The 20,075-nt window shown below is 41.5% G+C and overlaps 1 protein-coding gene across 4 annotated transcripts in view; it reads left to right on the forward strand.

Annotated features, from left to right (window-relative positions):
* Positions 1 to 20,075, forward strand: part of LOC130346290 (adhesion G-protein coupled receptor D2-like) — a 194,256-nt gene that overhangs the window by 134,094 nt on the left and 40,087 nt on the right. The window lies entirely within an intron of this gene.

Consider the following 20,075-nt stretch of genomic DNA (forward strand, 5'->3'; position numbering starts at 1 on the left):
GAGAGAGAGAGAGAGAGAGCACTGCAGCACTGGTGTGTACAACAACTGAATAGCTAATAGTAGGCAGCCAGTTATGGTGAGCAGAGAACTAAAAGCATATTGTCCTCTAGTAAGTGTAACCTGTGCATACATCTAAATGGTGTACCATTTTGTTCCTGTTAAAGTCTTAAGGCCTAGATACTGTGAAAGGCCAGCCAAAAGTACACACCTGTTGGTGTTGTAGACAAATACTGTTTTAAGAGGAGTGGCAGAGGCCTAAATTCATCAGGCAGAGGTCGCAGCAGACTAGGGGCGAGTGGCAGCAGGAGTCGCAGTGAGAGGTCTGATCTCCCGGTATCAACTAGCAGTCGTGTCTCGACCAGCAACCCATCTGCCATCATCGATTGGTTAGCACGGTCATCCACTTCATCACAATTGACATCTGACACCCCCAGTCAACAGTCGGTGGGTTCCTCAGTTGGCATGGCCCGGGAGCAGTCCATGTCCTCCCATTGTCTCTATCCTATGCTGTTCCCTCCCCCACAAAGTATCTTATGCTGTGGGTTCAGCTCCACTATTTAGTGAGGGTGATCTACTAGAGGACTGTCAGCAGCTACTGCCCAGCCAAGAAGTGGAGGCGACATCCTTCGCTTCTTCCACTAGGTGGGCAAGTAGTGATGAAGGGAGTGGCATGGGAGATGGTGTTGCGAGCTTTCAGGCTCCTGAAGCAGACACTTTTGAGGAACCTGAGGAGGACATCAGTGACGATGAAGTCGATCGCACTTGTTAGCTGGGTGCAGAAGGGGCTTCATCATCATCTGGAGAAGAGGGTTGCAGGTTGCCCGTGAGGCAGCAGCTGAGCCCGTAAGGTGGTAGATCTGGAAAGTCTGGAGCCAAACACCCCCACCTGCTTCGCGGCAGCCTACTTTCCTGGGAGGTAGTGGAAAAGGGGTTCCTGGAGTCAGCAGCAGTAGCAGTCAATCAGTGCGGACTGTTGGTGGGAAAATCAGCTACTCGGCGGTGTGGCAGTTTTTCATCAAGCATCAGAGGATGTTAACTTGGCCACATGCAAGATGTGTCGGCAGAAGGTGAAGCGTGGCCAGGGTCCCATTGTTGGCACCACTGCCCTGCGTCAACATATGCAGCATCACCATAAAGCAGCCTGGGAGAACCGTGGCTCTGATGTGGCAGTTCAGCCTGCTGCATCACCCAGTGGTACATCGCTCCCTGTTTCAGCCAGCCAAGGCTCCACCACCTCAGCTGCAGGAAGCTGTGTGTCACACCCATCTTCTGTCGCTCCAGATGCTCCTGCTCATCCTACTTCAAATCAGTCATTCCGCCAGCAATCCATTGGCAAAGCCATGTCTAAGAGACAACAGTATGCGCCCACTCATCCAAAGGCGCAGAAGCTGAATGTGCTCCTGCCCAAGTTGCTGGTGCTGCAGTCCCTCCCTTTTCAAGTGGTGGACTCTGCACCTTTCAGAGAACTGATGGCTTGTGCCGAGCCAAGGTGGAGAGTCACAAGCCGTCCTTTCTGTGCAAAGAAGGCAACACCAGCCCTGCACAATTTTGTGGAACAGAAGGTGGGCCAGTCCTTGAGCCTGTAGGTGTGTAACAAAGTGCACGGCAGCGCCGACATGTGGCGCTGTAACTATGGTCAGGGAAAATACATGTCCTTTATGACCCACTGGGTGATTGTGGTTCCTCCACAGCCACAACAGTAACTTGGACAGGTCACGCCGCTTCCGCCTCCATGCTCACAGCCGTTGGTCCTCAAACACTGTGCGACTCCGCATACTCATCGTCCACTATGTCCTCTGCCTCCACTGCATGGACAAGTCTCAGTGCCCCTCATGCATGCCCTGTGTGCCACATGGTTTGCCTTGGCGAACGGAGTCACACAGGGAAGGAACTGCTAAAAGTAATTCATCAAGAAATCGAATCATGGCTTACTTCACGAAAACTGGAAATGGGAACCATGGTGACTGACAACAGGAATAACATCTTGTCTGCACTGTGACATGGAAGCCTGAGATATGTGCCCTGCATGGCACACATGTTCAAACTGGTTGTCAAGTGGTTCCTGAAGTGTTCCCCCCCATCTGCAAGACATCCTAACAATGGGAAGGAAACTTTGCATGCACTTCAGCCGCTCGTACACCGCAAAGCAACCCCTCCTTGAGCTGCAGCGTCAGAATGGCATCCACCAACATAGTCTGATTTGCAACATTTCCACACATTGGAATTCCACCCTCCATATGTTGGACCAACTATACAAACCGAGAAAAGCCATCACCGATTTCTTGATGATCCAAGAGGATCGTGTGACTCCCCTGTGTAACTTCAATGTCAACCAGTGGCAGCTCATAAGTGACACCTGCCATTTACTCAGGCCCTTTGAGGAAGCAACATTATTAGTCAATATATAATCTCAAAGACAACAAAAGGATAGCCAGCACCACCGTACTGCACATCCTTGTTCTCAGCGACTTGACGGATATGCGTTAGCTAAAATGTAACTTTTAATAATATGCTTAGGATAAAATATATGTACCCACATTTTTTTCAAATCAAACAATAAGGAAAGGTGTGCAAAAAACACCATGTGCCACCTACACCACCAAGTATTGATGTGATGCAAAGACCTCTAAAAGGTGGAAGGGAACAACGTATAATCCATTGTAACAAGTGGGGATAAAAACTTCCTGTCACGATCACACCCTATCGGCCCAGCCAAGACGCTAGAGAGAGTGTGATGGTGCAAGGGTTAAAGCCGCCAGACCTCTGGGTATCCACTACTAGTCCCAGCAAGTCACCAAATTAACCCTTAGATAAATGTGTTTCCACCACAGCTGCCTTCAGAAAGGTGAGCTCATATATTTAGAGATCAAAGACCAGAGCTGATTAATTAAACATTTAATCTGATAAAAGGTATCACATTGCTATGCATAAAAATAAACAAATGACATACAGTTACAAAAATATATAAAAGAGTTTAGCAAAACAAGTTCAGAAAACAAAAGATGAAGTTCTTACAGAATGATGATATAGCAGTCCATGAGAGTGAGTTCCAGCTGTTCTTAGGAGGGTCTTGTCAGCTTGTTGCACAGCATTGAACACCCTGACTCTATCATTGTTTTAAATATCATATCTGCTTTCTTGGGAGGGAGACTCCATTCCCCCCTCCCCTCTGATCCCACCAGGGGGTCTTCTCTCTTCCTGGCCCCTTATCTGTTTGATTATATGATGAGACCAGAGTACATGATAAAAGATAAAAAAAATGCCCCTTTCCCAATAAAAGCTCTGTATTATCACCAAAAAAGATCAAAAACACAAATCATATGCAAAATAGGTATTGCCACATCCATAATGACATGTACTATAAGACTATCATGTAAATTTTCCCGTACCGTAAAAAAAAAGGAGCAAAATTCCCAGATTTTGGTACAAATAGTGGAATTAAAAAGACCAAAAGGTAGCACATATCGCAAAAATTATACCAATGAAAAGTACAGCTTATCCAGTAAAAAATAAGCCCTTACTCAATGGCGTCAGACGGAAAAAAAATCGTACTGACGCACAGAATAAATAAAACATCACTTTTACCGCACAGTGTACACCATAAAAAAAAATAAAACTCCAGACATTTTCCAGTTATTCACAATATTTTGGAGTTTTTCTCAACAAAAATGCACCACTTACATGTCACAGAAAAACAATATCAGAATCGCTCCGCTCAGAAAAAGCGTTCTAAAGTTATTACCATTTAAAGAGACACATGTCAAATAATTTTTTTTTTAAAAGAGCCTGGTCATTAAGGTAAAAAAATGGGTCCGTCCTTAAAGGGTACCTTTCATCAAAAAAAACTTTTGATATATTATAGATTAATGTATGCAGAATAACTCCAATAGTGTGTTATTAAAAAATATGCTTCTTTCTATTTAATTTTCCACTTTGAAAAAATGACCACTAGGGGTCTCCCTATCAGTCCTTTTTTATAGATTTCAGACTCATGCAGGAGTCCTAAATCTCAGACTGCAGCCGGAACACAGACAAACTCACCACTGCTCACTGTCAGGGAACAGTGTTGAGCTTGTCTGTGTCCCGGCTGCAGTCGGAGATTTAGGACTCCAGCATGAGTCTGAAATCTATTTAAAAAAAAAAAGGACTGGTAGGGAGATCCCCTTGGCAAGTGTTGCTCACTCTAAAAAGGGTAGCCCCACACAGGAACCTCTCCCTATTTCCCCCTACAAACACTGCCATTTCCCAAGGTTTTTAGGTGGAAATAGAGAGAGTTTCCTGTGTGGGGCCGCCCTTTTTAGGGTGTGTAACACTCGCCAAGAAGGGAATTAAAGGGGTACTCCGGTGGAAAACTTTTTCTTTTAAATCAATTGGTGCCAGAATGTTAAACAGATTTGTATATTACTTCTATAAAAAAATCTTAGTCCTTCCAGTACTTATTAGCTGGCAGCTGCTGAATACTACAGAGGAAATTCTTTTTGGAACACAGTGCTCTCTGCTGACATCACGAGCACAGTGCTCTCTGCTGACATCTCTGTCCATTTTAGGAACTGTCCAGAGCAGCATCTGTTTACTATGGGGATCTTCTCCTACTCTGGAAAGTTCTTAAAATGGACAGAGATGTCAGCAGAGAGCACTGTGCTCGTGATGTCAGAAGAGAGCTCTGTGTTCCAAAAAGAAAAGAATTTCCTCGGAAGTATTCAGCAGCTAATAAGTACTGGAAGGATTACGTTTTTTTTATAGAAGTAATTTACAAATTCGTTTAACTTTCTGGCACCAGTTGATTTAAAAAAGAAAAAAAAAAGTTTTCCACCGGAATACCCGGCGAGAGTAGGGCCTTATATGGGAAGTTTTTACCCTCACCTGCTACACGGGACAATACGTTGTTCCCTTCCACCTTTTTGAGGAAAGTGTTACTCGTCTTAAAAAGGGTGGCCACACACAGGAACCAATCCCTATTTCCACCTAAAAACACTGGGAAATGGCAGTGTTTGTAGGTGGAAATAGGGAGAGGTTCCTGTGGGAGAACCCCTTTTTAGCGTGAGTAACACTTGCCAAGAAGGCAATTAATAATGTGTGAGTATGGCCTTACAGGGGAAGTTTTTACCCCCACTGGTTACATTGTTCCCTACCACTTTTTAGAGCTCTTTGCATCACATCAATACTTGGTGGTGTAGGTGGCACATGGTGTTGTTTGCACAGCTTTCCTTTTGTTTGATTTAAAAAAAAAAAAAATTGGGTCTAGATATTTTATCCTAAGCATATTATTAAAAGTTAAGTTTTACGTAATGCATATCCTCAATACTTACTTGTGCACACCAACACTTTTACAAAAGAGACCGTTTTCTTCTGCCTTCCTGCCTCAGCTACTATTCTGATCCTGCCACCTGCCTGATGCCACACATCTGATGCCAAGTTCTCCTTTTTTCACCCACCTTCGTCACCAGGTACTGGTATTGCCACCCACCTCACATCCAGGCTGTCTCATTCTGCCCCCATATGTTCTCCTTGTGCTGATGCCACCACCAGGCTGTGTCATTCAGCCACTATATGTTCTCCACATGCTGCCGCAAACTCCAGGCTTTGTCATTCAGCCACTATATATTCTCTACTTGCTGGCGCCACATCAACGCTGTGTCATTCAGCCACTTTATGGTCTACTCATGCTGCCGCCACCTCCACGCTGTGTCATTCAGGCACTATATGGTCTCATGATGAAGCGGGGGTCACCCTGCGAAACGCGTTGCTATTCCACTTGCCTTGTCTTTTTATTCTTTTATTTTCATTTTTTATAATGTTCCACATTTTTCTGCAAATGTATGGATCATCCTTTTTTAAGGAATAAACAAGTAACCCTAACCACCTAGGATACTTGTCTGACTGAATTACATCCTCAAGGCGCCACTCACATCATCCATATTTTTGCCCCTCCTGGAAACTGCTGGAGCAACTCCATTTTGGGACCACTTCCATTTCCATTTACATCCAGCATAAATAATATACAGAAAACACTTAGGAAATGTAAGTGCTATGGATGTGCGCTAAAACCTAACTTTTATTAGATAGCAATGATAAAAAAAGATTTTTTTTGAAAAACAACACAGTATCCAAGTGTATCACGCCACAATCTGGGTCCAAAGATTTATCAATAACTGAGCACACTCTGGGTTTTGCAGGGCCCAGCCAGCCCAGAGGAGCCTTACACCAGGGGCCCGATATATACTAAGCCACTCTGGTTGAAAAATAGTTAATTACACCACCAACGTGTTTCTGCCAACAGGTCTATGTTGGTTTCATGAGGGGGTAAGTATAATGAACAATATCAAGACCGACTTATATCATATTCATGTATAATAAATAAATGTGACTGGGACCTGCAAGAAAAAGGCTGACCTGAAAATGCAATAGGGAGTCCACCTAGAAGGGAAAAGAAAAACTGCACTGTCCCTAATGGTCACATATACATGGTTGTCCAAAGTTCAGCAACATATTCATAGTCCACCTGTAAAGGAAAGAAGGACATGGTTCAGAACCTGGACCTGTATAGAGAGAGAATGCAGAGCTAAGCTCTAATGGTTAAGGGTGCATTCACACCACGTTTTTGCAATACAGTTCCCATATACGTTTTCAATATGAAAACCGTATGGAACCGTATTGCAAACCGTATGCATTGACTCTCCATTGAAAACCGTATGCCAAAAGATGAATCAGGTTGTGTCCGTTTTGCATCCTGTACGGTTTTGTCAGTTTTTTTCCCCGTACCCAAAACCGTAGTCTACCAGGGTTTTTGGTCCGGGTGAAAAACTGTATTAAACCATATATGTTTTTTTTTAACATGGTAGTCAATGGGAACCGTACAGAACCGTATGTACGTACGGTTCCCTCCAGTTTTCACCATATATTTTTTGACTTTGCACAGTTTTTTTTCTTGGAATTTCAATCAAACAAGTGAAACTTTATTCAAAATGGAGTGAAAAGTGAAAAATGTATACGTTTTTTTCTTTAAAAAACGGATACATATGGACATAATATTAGATACCGTATACGGTTTTTAACTGTATACGGGTTGAAATTTGTACACACGTTTTGATACAGTTTAGTCAGGTTGAGGGATCCGTTTTCATCTAAAACCTGATACGGGAACTGTATTGCAAAAACGTGGTGTGAATGCACCCTTACTCACGGTTAGCTGCAATGCTTCAGGCTAACGACGCGTGCCTGCTAGTGTGCAGGGAGCCGGAGATGTCCTGATGGTGGACATATAGCTAATATATATACATGCATAAATAAAGTGAGAGTGCATAGTACATAAAGCTTTAGAAGTTGGGGAGCTGGCCAAACACATGTGGGATTAGACTACACATATATAGTGTTTGTAACATTTAACACTATAGACCAGTGATGGCGAATCTTTTTGAGCCCGAGTGCCCAAACCGTAATGCACGCCAACTTTTTTCCCCTAAAAGTGCCAGCACAGCTGTTAAATCAGAATACTGAGGTTTAAGTTTAGAAAAAACAACTTAGGTAGGCAGTATGTTCCCCCACATTAGGTTGCAGTTCCCCACATAAGGTTGCAGTTCCCCGCATTAGGCTGTAGTTCCCCCACAATAGGTTGGCAGTATGTTTCCCCACATTAGGTAGTCAGTATGTTCCCCCACATTTGGTAGACAGTATAGTTCCCCCACATTAGGTTGGCAGTATAGATCCCCCACATTAGGTTGGCAGTATAGATCCCCCACATTAGTTTGCAGTTCCCCCACATTAGGTAGGCAGTATAGTTCCCCCACATTAGGTTGTAATTCCCCCACATCAGGTTGGCAATATGTTCCCCACATTGGGTTGTAGTTCCCCAACATTAGGTTGTAGTTCTCCCACATTAGGTTGTAGTTCCCCCACATTAGGTTGTCAGCATAGTTCCCCCCACATTAGGTTGTAGTTCCGCCACATTAGGTTGCAGTTCCCCCACATTAGGTTGCAGTTCCCCCACAATAGGTTGTAGTTCCCCCACATTAGGTTGGCAGTATGTTCCCCTACATTAGGTTGTAGTCCCCCCACATTAGGTGCAGTATAGTTCCCCCACAGACATAAAGCATTCATTCATATACAGGGTATGGGTAGAGGCTGTATGTTTGTGTACTGCCTCACAGTGCTCCATCCACTGCTTCTCTGGTCATGGGTCATGATCTACTGTAGCAGTAGGTCCCGGGACCTGAGGAGCGGTGGTCGGAGCATCGAAGTTGAAGCGTAGCTGGTAACTTACCATGCTGGCCAGCGCGTGTCGCCCTCCTCGATGCTCCAATGCTCCGCTCCTCCGTTCCTATGGGCGCATGCATGGGACGTCCCTACGTGTGCTACCTCCCTGTGGCCCCTGCGTTTTTAAAGTTAATGCGGGCTGCAGAAAGCTAACCGGGACATTCTTGTGTCCCGAAAAGATCTTTCGGGACACAGGGATGTCCCGGTTTGCCCAGCCTGGTGAACTATGGCCTCGTGCCCACAGAGGGGGCTTGGTGTGCCATAGGTTCGCCATCACTGCTATAGACCAATAGACCTGCTTAGGAAATGTATACAGAAACTGTAGGATATTTTTAATTGAAACTCCTTTCAAAGTTGTTAATTAAAAAAAAATAATTTAGACATTGTATTTTACCCATTGTTCATACCTTTAAGTAATGCTAAGATAAGTAATTACATTAGTAAAAATGCACTATGATACTCTATATGATGATACTTTACATGTTGTTAGGTTGTGTTGTCCTTTCTAACTCGGTACACATGTAATTTATTTTGAAAAGCAATTTCCAGTGAATTGATGAGGATTAGGACACAGAAAGAACATTTCTAGATACAAAGCGATTAGAGGGATTTTAGCCAGGGCTCGGATTCATGATAAAATTAATCTCCTCAGATCCATTCCTGCCACCTACTGCTCAGTTACTCACACTGAACATACGAAAGTGACTTAAAAGCTTACAAAAAAAGACCAATGTTTAAAGTGTTTGTTGTCTCCAAAATATAAAACTCTGCCTTTTTAAATGCCAAGGACACACTTTTTTTTATGTTTGTGAAGATGAAGAAAAAATGAATTAGTAACTGGCTGGAAGAAACATTATTCATTTTATTTATTTATTTTCTGTGTTCATTAACTGTACTGAAAAATAAATTAGTAGTCGTGAAAATGAACAAGCGGCGTGGCAGGCATTAGAATAAATAAAGACAATGCAATATCTCTGCCTTAAGATATATGCTAGTTTCTCCTTCATAGTTTTATACTCATGGAATATATACAACTTGATGAGATTGAAATAGTCAATTATTGTACAATGTTCAATTTACCAAGAGACATAAACATATGTAGACTATTCATGCATACATATCAAAAGAATTCTGTAAATACAAGAAAGCTTCCTGCGCCGTCTATTATAAAGTTAGTTGCACTTAAAACCCATGACTTTCCCCGATTGTTTTAAACACAGAGCAGATTTCTTTATTTTCTATTCCATTCTTCTTTTATATTGTATGCCTGACTTCCATTAAGCTTCTCAGAATATTTGGACTCATTAGAGAGTTGTCTTTGAATTAGAATTGCTTGTCACATGACAGGTCTACATTGCATTTCGAGATTTAGTGATTGAAGACAAAAAGGTATTTTTATTGCATCTCACTATGTTTCACATATATTATTTTTAACCATCATTTTTCTAATCGCTATCCATTGCCTTAGTATTCATTGTGTGCCAAATGCTGCTGCAATGTATGGATGCCCTAGCAACTGACTTATACTGCCTCCCCTGCAGTATCTCTCATAGAGGACCTGTGGTCAGTATAAAAAATCAAGTTTCTTATATTGAGTTGTAGTCTCAGGTGTCCTGATTCCAATGCGGTTTTAATGTTCTGTTTAAAAAAAAAACAGTGTCCAATTTAAAATACTTTTTTTTTACTTTTACATAATGGACGTCTATGGGTATACCTAAGCATACACTTACATGGCAAGGGTCCGGCAGCTGTATTACATAATCGTGGTGTGAATGCACCTTTAAATATATCTCCCGGAGTAATGCTGTGGTAAAGATGGTAATGAGGCAGAAGGGGGCTTATCAGGCTTAGGGGAGGTAAATATAAGATTGAGGAGATGTGACTATGAGGCTGGGGGGACTTGATGAAAGTTGAGAGGGGTGCGAATTTGAGGCTCAGGGGGCATGAATCAAGGTCTGGGGATGTAAATATGAGGCTGAGGGAACTTGAACCAGGCTGAGGAGAATGTCTATGAGGCTGAGGAGACATTAGTCAGACTGAGTGGGCTGTGACTATGAGGCTGAGGGAACATGAATCAAGCTGAGGGATGTGAATAGGAGGATGAGGGGACATTAGTCAAGCTGAGTGGGCTGTGACTATGAGGCTGAGGGTACATGAATGTAGCTGAAAGGAGTATGAATATGAGGTTGAGGATGCATGAATCAAGCTGAGGGGTGTGAATATGAAGATGGGGACATGAATCAGGCTCAAGAGGGTGAGGGGATGTGACTTCCAGGTGTAGCAAGGCAGTGGCGCATGGCGCTCATGTGGAAATAGACAGTCACATCATGAGGACATGAGAGTGAAGAGTTTATGTATATTCATGAGGTGGAAGGGAATCTGGCAGAGGGGACGGAGGCAGAGAAGTTTGAAGTGCTTGCTCTGCCTCCATTGGTGATACCATGTATACAAATTTTTGTTTCCATTTTTTATTTGAAAAAGGAGAAAAGTTGGTGATTTAAATTTTCATTAGCGGAAGGGCTTATTTACATTTTGTTACTACATTTTTCCCCCCATTATTTTTTAGTTCCCATAGTAGACTATTATCAGCAATTTTCAATTGCAAACATTGCATAGTATTGATCAGTGTTATCACACTTTGCTTGAACAGGCAGCAGAGGCTGCCTGTGTTCCTGGAGAGCCGATCCAATATCATGGAGCATGGTAAGGGACATCCGCACATTGTCCCAACTGATAGGGATTTCGCTGTGAGGTCCTGATCAACTTCCCTGAAGGTCCGGCAACTGCATTTTGCCTGTTTTAGAGGCCACAATCAATTTTGAAAGAGTAAATGCCAAACATTTACCCGGGACACTCCGGGTATGAAGCTCGCTCGGCTCCTGAATGCGCTTCATACAGTGGAAGCTTTAAAAAAACTATCAGTTTTATTTCCTATAGTTTCCCTATATTTTTTTTATGTTCAAACCTAGTAAGATATCCACTTTGGAAAACAAAAGACCATTAAAGGGATACTCCGGTGGAAACTTTTTTTTTTTTTTTTTTTTTTTTTAATCAACTGGCACCAGAAGGTTAAACAGATTTGTAAATTACTTTTATTAAAAAATCTTAATACTTCCAGTACTACTTAGCTGCTGAATACTACAGAGGAAATGTGTTTTCTTTTTGGAACACAGTGCTCTCTGCTTAATCACGAGCACAGTGCTCTCTGCGGACATCTCTGTCCATTTTAGGAACTGACCAGAGCAGCATATGTTTGCTATGGGGATTTTCTCCTACTCTGGACAGTTCATAAAATGGACAGAGTTGTCAGCAGAGAGCAATGTGCTCGTGATGTCAGCAGGGAGCTCTGTGTTCCAAAAAGAAAGGATTTCCTCTGTAGTATTCAGCAGCTAATAAGTACTGGAAGGATTAAGATTTTTTAATGGAAGTAATTTAAAAATCTAACAAAATGTAGCAAGAAAACGGGAAGAGCACTCATGAAGCAATATCACATTCTACGACCTGCAACAACGATCTTCGGCGACCTGTATCTATGTCTCCTGCGGGGTGCACATACACAGGCATAAAGCATCAAATATAGAATTACACAGAGAGCACGCATGTGCGCTCACTGCTAGACAAAGACAGTCGGGTCTGGAAATCCAGTAACGGGGTGCTGGATCATGGCATGGACGCTTGTGTATGGCTCTCGGAGGCTATGCCAGCAGTTTCGCACAGAAGTGCGTGCTTCTTCTGGCCTCTTTCTTGAGGCCGGAAGAAGCACGCACTTACGTTCAAAGCTGCCGTTGTAGCCTCTGACCGCCATACACCATGCCATGATCCAGCACCCCATTACCAGACTTTCAGACCCGACTGTCTCTGCCTAGCGGTGAGTGCACATGCGTGCTCTTTGTGTATTCAAATTTACAAATCTGTTTCACTTTCTGGCACCAGTTGATTTAAAAAAAAAAACTAAAAAATAAAAAGTTTTCCACCGGAGTACCCCTTTAAATGTGTTGTTATCTGGAGTATAAAATGTCCTCTCCAGTCCATTCTCTTGTACAGCGGGAGAGTGTAGCTTATGTTGCATGCTCAAGTACTGACTTATCAGTTGAGGGTCTTTGTGGATGACTGCTCCTTAGAAACATGTTCTAAACAGTTTATAAATTAATAAAAATCCTTTTAAAAGCTCAAGGCTTTATTAGTTTTCATCTGTGGAACCACTGACCTCTTATTGATAATGCTGGCATTAAAGTAAAGAGCCGCTCTATCAAAGACAATAGACTGTGAACTTTGACCAAAAAGAATATTTGTGTGTTCTTTGTCATCTCATTCTCATGTACTGTAATCCTCCAGGGCAGGTTGTCCTATTCAGGGAAACAAGTGGCATATAGCTAACTTGTTCAATGAATTGCCACAGTCTTATGTTCTACCATTACAATGATTATTGTTTCCTACTTATTTTCTAGAATTACCTACGTGGGGACATAGAGGATGAAAATAATGCTATTATTAATTAATTATTAATGCAAGCCTATGGGAGGGAGCGTATCCCCTATCCTTTGGATAGGGGAGAAGATGACTTAGCGCCGGAGTACCCCTTTAAAGGGAACCTCTCAGGTTAAAAATGCCATCCAATCTGCAGGCGGCATGTGATAGTGCAGGATGAGCGGAGTAGATTAAAATGTATTGTTTTATGGGAAAATTTGAAGGATATATTCTAATTTATCCATGTAAATCTCTGCCGCTTGACTATTTAGCCCAGAATTGCCAATGCAGAACAAATAGCAAATCCTTGACTCGACTCTCCCAATACAACAAAGTAAGGGCCCATTAACATGGCAGAATTCTTTAGGGTGTACACTCTGTGCCGTCTATGGAGATGGTGCATTTCTGAGTGGGCCTAGTGCTGACTGACACATTTATTCTTTTTTGGAGTCTAAAATAACCAAAATAAAAATTTCCATTCCAGAAGTTTTCATAACTGAAATTCTGCTGTGTGCACGGTGCAGCAGAATGCCATTGAAAGAAATGGGAGGTTGCTGCAACAAAATTTTCCCGCCGGATTCTGCTTGGGTGCACAAATCAATAGTGTGGCCAAAACACAGTGGGGGATATTTATCAAAGGATTTAGACTGGTTTTTCCTGTCTAAATTTATCGCACAGAAAGTCGCAGTTTAAATATGCGCGACTTTTCTGCGACTTTTGCTTTAGAGGATTTTTAGAACATGATGCATTCTAGTCTATTTTAGACAGAAAAATGCATTGGTGCTGAATTTATCAATAGCGACTTTTCAGCGACAAATCGCATCGGCTGAAAGTACGCTGAAACGCTAAAGAAACAGTACATTATTAATATCACAAGTTATATACATAGGGGATAATACATAAAGGGGCCCTGGGGAGATGGAGAGAGAAGTACGGGGAAACACCATCCCGTACCGGGCCACCACAAAATAAGGTATCCAAAGGTCCAGATTAAAATTTTAGTCTTCACTTTGCACTACAGCAAATAAAACCATGTACACACTTGCATGTTAGCTAGCTGACAGTGTTTTGGCCTTGTGGCCTTATTTATAGCATGTTACAACTTAACTGAACACTGGATTAATAGCTGAAATTCCAAACCACAGTCCTTGAATTTTGTGTTTTTGTTTTTTCCTCCTCTTACTTATTCCCTTACTTTTTTAAGAGACATAACTCTCTTATTTTTCCATCCACAGAGCCATATTTGGGCTTGTTTTTTGCTGGACCAATTTGACTATATAAGGACACCATATCATGGACGGCAAAATATGTTACCATAATCTGTTCAGCAAACCCCCAAAAATATTATTTGTGGGGATAACCTAAAAAACAATAAATGCTATTTTGCTAATTTTGTGGGTTAACATGATTACAATACCCATATTTACATAGCTTTTGTATTATTTTATTACTTTTAAAGGAGAACTCCGGTATGGGTGGGGAAAAAAACAACTTATCCCCTATCCTAAGCATAGGGGATAAGTGTAAGATCGCGGGGGGTCCGACAGCTGGGGCCCCCCGTGATCTCCTGTACGGGGACCCGGGTCGCTCCTGCTCAATGCAGGAGCCGAGCGTTTTCGACCACAGCCTAAGCTGCGGCCGACACGCCCCCTCCATGCACTTCTATGGCAGGGCTGTAGTGCTGCCTTCGGCAATCTCCGGCCCTGCCATAGAAGTGAAAGGAGGGGGCGTGTCGGCCACAGCTTCGGCTGTGGTCGAAAACGCTCGGCTCCTGCATTGAGCAGGAGCGACCCGGGTCCCCGTACAGGAGATCGCGGGGCCCCAGTTGTCGGACCCCCGCGATCTAACACTTATCCCCTATGCTTAGGATAGGGGATAAGTTGTTTTTTCCCACCCATACCGGAGTTCTCCTTTAAGTCAAACTTTTTTTTTTTTTACAAAATAAGTCTGTTTTTAAAATTGCTATATTCTGACCCCCATAATGTTTTGAATCTTCTATCTCCTAGACTGTTTGAAGGCTAATTTGTTTGTGCTGTGTTCTGTAGTTTTTTCTTCTGTACTTTTGGGAGTTTTTGATCATTTTTTTTTTTTTTGGTAATTTACATTTTTTTCTGATATACAGTATGATATGACCAAAAATCAACAATTCTGTAGTTTTTTATTTTATTTTTTTTTTCCAGTTTACTGTACTGGATCAATATAGTTACATTGTAATTAGTATTACAATTTCACACATGGCAATACCAAATAATATATGTTTATTCTTACTATAATTATTTTTTTCAATTTTAAAATTGGTAAAAATTGGAGAATTAGAATGCTTTAAAAGTGGGGGCTTTTTTATGTTTCTAAAAATTTCCATTAGCAAATCGCCTTATGGCAGGCTCCTAGTGAAGGCCTCCGGCTCAGTCTATAAAATAAATGCAGCTCATGAGTTCATTTTATAGAGCTTCTCCAATAACAAGAAGTAAATGTAAGTTTCAGTGTTTTATGGTGTATGTAATTTATGCTGAATGTTGCCAAGGGGTTAATGCTTCTTAGCAAAAACAGATCTAGCCACGGGGAAGTATAACAATGCAAGAAAAACAAAAATCAGTGTTCATACATACCGTACTTATGCTACTTACCCTCCAGGCATCTCTATGGAAAAACCGGAGATACACAGTTACAAGATACAAGTACAGCACTCGTGTATCTCCAGCTCTACCATAGAGCTGCATGAAGCGGTATACATATTTTCAGCCTGGGCACAATAGGATGTAGAAAATTTTCACAACACTACTCCTTTAGTTTTAAAATTATCTAGTTTTTGGGAGGGCATGTCTTGCAATGGTGAGGTGCAGTTGCATATTGCTGGAGCTCCTTGTTCTCATAACTCTTCCTCTGGAACCTGTTCCCCTGGACCGTCCTTTTCTGGAGGAGCACTTGGGCATTTTTATCTTGGCTGCCCAGCTCCCACACCACCAGTGAGGACAACAACCAACTCACAGCATAGACATGATGGTTTTTCAAGTCTGGAGTACTCACCGCACCTCCAGTCCACTTTGCTGCAAACACAAAATTTGCCAATGCCACTCAACTACACCCCTGGTGCCCAAGGCCTCAACTATTCGCCTCTCCTTCGCAGGACATCCTGCTTGCCAGCCAGCCCTCTGAGTGTGCAAAAGGCACATGCATCCCCTGTGCCTCTCTGCTCTGAGCTGGGAAACACAACATTCATCGCTGTTGACCACAGTATCTGCAAGGGTACTGGAGAGACACTCGTACCTTGCCTCTCCCCACAGAGAACTCACTGAAATCAACCAACTCCAGTGTACTTTTCATTGCATTCTATACTTTTGGCTTCTGAATTGGCCTTACATGCAGTTCTCCAGTATGGCCACTGGATGATGCTGTGGTCTCTTTCTTATAACTTTCCTTTGCTGCATTCCTTCAGTGCATTATGAAGAAATTGCTCTTAATCCTCGATCTAGCAATTTAAAGGCATTAAAGGCCCATTGGTCTCAGTTCTGCTTTACTGGTAATCCTTAACCAGTGCTCTCTCTCATCAGCAACTGATGTAAATTACTATATCTGGACTTTATGGTCACCCAACACTCAATCAGTTGGGCACATTTATTGAGCCGTGAACACTGTCGCCATCTGTATGTGAACCACTCCCACCTTCCTCACCTGCTCTACAGATTCCCAGAAGCAGGAAACTGGACATGACTGCATTTTACCACAACTCAGTTTAGCAGCCTGGAGACTTCCTAGCTCAGCACTCTACCAGCTTCCTTTTTATATTCACCCATTGAACAGAGTTTATTTCTTATAACACTAAGAAAAAACTGGAGAATGATGAATTGGCGCTGGACACCGCGCTGCTAAATTCTATGGATTACTGATAATGGAACATACTATTTCCGGACAGGAGTGTGGGAGGTGCTTCACGAATATAAAGAAAACTCCAAATACAATCACCACCAAGAAAATGAAGGACGGAGCACTCACCCGGTTCGTATCCTAGATATGCTACTCAACACCAACGGGGTATGTATCTTCGGCAGGGAGGAGGTAGATGGAACGCGGGGAGCTCGGATGCCAGCCATGGACCATATCATGCCAAACGGTTCTTCGTCAGGCAGTATACACGTGATCATATTGCTCCACTTATTTAACCCCCTCTGTCAAAAAGAATAAGTGAATTAAAAAAAACTTGTCAAGGTGAGTGTTAACTCTTTATGTGCCTAACATAAAAAGGGGGTTAACAGTGTAGAGTACTGCTCATGTGAATAGGATTTGATGGGGATAGAGTAACTTATGACAGAGCTCCAAGCTCATTTTTATCATTAAGCCCTATAGGGCTGGAAGCATCTACCCATAGAATCCCCTTGGATTCCTTCAATAGTAGTGTTTGATGTTTATTCTTCCCCTTCATTGCTGTATCCACTTTTTCCAAAGTTGTGAAGTTCCTTTGTTTGTAATCATTCTTATCAAACTTTTGTATGTGATCTATTAGTCTTGCTGAACCCTTTCCTGTAATGAAAGATCTCATATGTTCCCGTATGCGATGGAAAAGGGGACGTATGGTTTTTCCTATGTAATATCGACCACACGGACAAATGATGCAGTAGACAACCATTTTTGACCTACATGTTATAAATTATTTCACATTTATAGTGTATCCACACAGGTTAAATTCCTTCTTTTTCAGATTAGCGTCGCAGTATGAGCATGAGCCACATGCGTAATTTCCCCCCATGTTCTCATTTTCAAGCCAGATAGTTTTTTGATTGTTTTTTCTTTTCCTTTCAGATAATCCCTTATAGTTTTATTTCATTTGTATGTAATGATTGGTTTATTTTTTTGTAATATCCAAAATGTCCAGATCACTCTGTAAGATGAACAAGTTTGAATAAATACATCTTCAAATTTTTTCATTCAATGGCCTGTTTTCAAAAGAAAAAATAGCTTGTTGCATATCTCATTTTTTCCTTTTGTTAATTAACAATTGTTCTCTAGGTACTTTCTCAATCTTTTCTCTTGCCTGGGTGAGGACTTTTCAGGGATATCCCCTGGCAACCAAGCGCTTCTCCAGTTCGTCCGCTTGTTGGGAGAAGATAACAGGATCAGCATTTATTCATTTTAAACGTACTAGTTGGCTGTATGGAACACTGGTTTTTACTTTTTTTGGGTGAGAGGAATTATAGTGGAGTATGGCATTTTTTGCCGTGTTTTTTCTAAAACCTGATGTGGTTATCTCTCCATTTAATATCTCTATTTTTACATCTAAAAATTCCAACGTATTACCCCGAATACCGATGTAAAAAACATATTAATTTCATTTGTCATTTAGATATGTGACAAATTCTGTAAACTGGGCAGATGTGCCCCACCATATAACTAGAACATCGTCCACATGTCGTAAAATCAATTTTATATGCTCGAGGAATGGATTTAAAAGTGTAAATATGTAGTATTGTTCAAAAATTCCCCAAAAAATGTTAGCCCGAAAACATGATATTGGAGACCCCATCGCAGTCCCCAATAATTGTTTGAACCATTTACCTTCACTTTGGAAGTAGTTATTGGTTAAAACTAGTGTAGTGTAGTAAACTAGGCTTCAGTAACAAATTTTACGAATTTTGATGATTTGTCTGTGGACGATAAAAATGTTTCGAGAGCCTGTACACCCGCATCATGAGGGATGCAGGTGTACAAGCTCTCCATGTCTATGGAGGCCAGGCTATAGTTGTACGACCATTGAAATTCACGTAGGGCTAATATAAGATCACCCGAATCTCTCAAAAAAAATGGGGATCTGCTTCAGTAGAGGGGAGATGAGCCATTCAATATACCCTGATAGTGCTTGTGTTGGGGATCCAATTGCAGCCAGTATTGGGCGTCCTGGAAGGGTGTGCTGTTTTTTATGTGTTTTGGTCAAAATATATATGTGTGGTTTGGATGGGTATTATAGAATTAATTTATCTGCTTTTTTTTCGTTAATAATTCCAAGCTCCACATATTTTCTTAAAAAACTACATACCCTCCCCATGATCTTATTAGTGGGGTCCTCGGTTAGTTTTTCATATACATTGGTGTTGTCCAGCTGTTTATTTAATTCATAGTCATAGTCCCATTTCCACCAAACTACAACAGAACTGCCTTTATCGGCTTTGGACACCATAATGTCCTTGTTATTTCCCAGCCAATCCAATGCTTGCTGTTCTTTCCTTGTAAAATTAAAACCTGCCTTTGGATAAATCAATGTGATGTCATACAGCATGTTAAAAAAAACATCTATGGGACTTCCTGGGATTGTTGGAGGATTAAAGGTGGATTGATTTCCACCACGGTAAAAGTCCCTTTCCTCTACTCCAACTTCTTTTTCAGGAGGAATCACTTCCCCCTAATCCCAAAGCTCCATTAACTCCCGTACTGAAGCATAATTTTCTAACTCCAGGCCTCGTGCCATCCAGAAACCAAGTGGTCCCTCCATGCATTGTGTCTCCCCCTCCAATGGTGCAATTTCTTTCTTTCTTTTTTTATTTTTTGTCTATGCATAACGGTGAAATATTTCTCTTAATACATTTTTCTAACTGACTTAAACAATTCTTCCTCAAACACCGAAAAATCTAAATTTTCTCTAAGACCAAAATTGAGTCCTTTATTGAGTACTGTCACACCTTCATTGGAAACCGCAATATCTGTCAGATTTATTACTAGGGTTTTGTTGGCATCTCACCACGATACAGTTTTCCTTTTATATAACTTCTTTTGAGTAAGAAATTTTCTTCTTCCTTTCCGTCGCGTCCCTGTTCCTGACCGGGTGGGTACTTGTCCCCCGAAAACCTGTTATTTCTTCCTGATTCCGAATCATAAGGACTAGACTCAGACTCTGTAGTAAAATAATCTTAAGCTTTTGTTTTTAGACTGTGCTGTACCGGTGAATGCATTATTCTGTAGCCTCTCCCTCCTTGTTGGTTTTTATTTTTGTTCCATGAAAATATTTGTTTTAATTCAAAATCTTTTTTATCTCGTAACAGTTTTTCTTTTTATTTCTTTGATCGTTACCTGCGCAATAAAAAAATTTTTTCCAAATTGCTATTGAAGGTCGATAATTGATATCTGTTAATCTGCTTTTTTACTACTGATGGGCTATACATAGGTCTGTAGTAATTTTTTTGTATTCCAAACGATTCTGTTCTAACACTAATTGTTGTAAATTAAGAGTGTTTAAGTTGTTACTCATTTCTTTTCTGCACAAAAGCTGGATTATCTGTAAATTGTGAAGGTGCTTTATATGGCCGTAGCCCTCTTGGAGTGCAGTGGTTATAAGTGTAAGCCTGTAGTGAGTTGATGGTCCAGAAAAG

Source organism: Hyla sarda, unplaced genomic scaffold (assembly GCF_029499605.1).
Source record: "Hyla sarda isolate aHylSar1 unplaced genomic scaffold, aHylSar1.hap1 scaffold_78, whole genome shotgun sequence".
Classification (NCBI taxonomy): Eukaryota; Metazoa; Chordata; class Amphibia; order Anura; family Hylidae; genus Hyla; species Hyla sarda.